Source organism: Mustela nigripes, chromosome 2 (genome assembly GCF_022355385.1).
Source record: "Mustela nigripes isolate SB6536 chromosome 2, MUSNIG.SB6536, whole genome shotgun sequence".
NCBI lineage: Eukaryota > Metazoa > Chordata > Mammalia > Carnivora > Mustelidae > Mustela > Mustela nigripes.
The window spans coordinates 1,906,372-1,908,344 of NC_081558.1; positions in this window are offsets into that span (position 1 = coordinate 1,906,372).

Below are 1,973 nucleotides of genomic sequence, written 5' to 3' on the forward strand. Positions count from 1 at the left end.
ACAATTCTGGGCAAGCAAAGAGAAAACCATTTACATTTTCTTTTTTAAGATTTTATTTATTTGACAGACAGAGATCACAAGCAAGCAGAGAGGCAGGCAGAGAGAGGGGGGTAAGCAGACTTCCTTCTGAGCAGAGAGCCCGATGAGGGGCTCGATCCCAGGACCCTGGGATCATGACCTGAGCTGAAGCAGAGGCTTTAAGTCACCGAGTCACCGAAGTGCCCCCCATTTACATTTTCTTAGAAACATCTCAATCTCTAGTGAAGACTAAATATTAATCAATTGTGAACTGTTACAACAGAATTCTTAGAAGGCAAATTTATAAATCAGTTAAGCACAAAACATATTTACCAACAGATTTCAAAAGCACAAAACTAGTTCCGGCAACCAGTGCTCTAGCATTGTATCCCATTTGGTTAAGACCTAGATGTCCAAGAAATTTAATTCCATGTGTTATCCAAGCAAAACTTTAAAGTTTCAGATTACCAAAAACTTCGAAAACTACTTTATCACCCATTAAAACTTGGAAACAGACAATTAACCATCAGTTTTAGTCATCTCTTTGCTAACAGATTTCAGCAAATAATACGAGCTTATTTGACCCTCAGTAAACTTTGAAGTTTCACATTAATTGCTGCTAACTCAAAAGACATGTTCATCCTAATTAAACCAACAAATGTAACTGTTCAAATACTGATTTACATTCCACCTGGGCCCGCTCCACATTGAATGTTTACCTTTGATACGGGTGGGAAGGTCTGGAGCGGGAGGGTGTTAGGTCCAGGGGGTGCTCTTCTTGTTTCCCGACAGTGAAGAGAGAAGGAGCCATGGTGTAGGAAGCACCAAGGATGGTTTAGAGGCCAGTTATGCAGGCTGCACCCAAGTCAGTGCATAAACAGAATGGGGAGACAGAAGAACAAAGTGCCACCATAAGGCAAAGAAAATGTTCCCAGTTTTAGAGCTCATCAGCTACAACAGAGGAGCAGATGCCATGCTTTCCCACCAGCAAGAGGGAGGGGCTGGCAGTCCATGTTGGACCAAAGAAGGCAAGGAATTTCCCTGAAACAAAGGGAGTTTGGGCAGCTTCTTGGGAATATTCCTTAAAGACTCTGTCTCAAGTTAGACTAACCACAGTTGGCTCCAGTTATAGCCCTTAACACACGAAATGAGTAAGGGAGAAGCCCCACATCTATTAGGAGGAACAGAGAGATGAAAGTCAGATTCCCTTACTCTCTCCTTGCCCCATTTCTTCAAACAGAACAAACAACACAACAGACAACAAAAAGACAAGACAAAGCCAACCGCAGACCCACTGGCTGGTGGGGGTTTTCTCAGTCCCCTATAAACACTTGTTGGTGGGAATTTTCTCAGTCCCCTGACTGCCTAGGGGGACTTGAACCCCCTGGCGACCTACCAGAAGAAGGACGGGGCATTCACACATCCACTCCAGCCCTGGGGAACAATGCTGTGTCCAGCTTCTCCCCAGTGGGCTATACCCTGGAGCTCCTCAACCCCAGACAGACAGACCAGATCTCACAGTATAAAATCTTGAGATCTTACCTCTGGAGCCTTTTCCCAGAAATTCTGATGCTGGCCGAGATCTCGTTTGATCCCAGAGGAGCCCCCATATGATAGGTCTGTTATCAAAGAAGCAAGACTGATACAAAGCAAAGGTCAAGCAAAGCTTTATTTTGTGCCAAGCATTGAGAATCAAACCGACCGTTTGGGGCCACCTCTTACAGAGAGGGCGACCCCTCCCAGCCTCACAGACTAACTTTTATAGAGCAAAGGCCATGTGGTTGAGCCTGGCCACACACAGATGGCCAAAGAGATTGCAACACACAGAGAAAGCTGCACAGTCATGCTAGGTCACACATGGGTGGCCAATTGAGTTACAATTCACCCCATAGGAGCTATATGAACTAGCCTATCACCTTGGTCAGAATTGGCCCAAAAGGCGCCCAAAAGGCGGG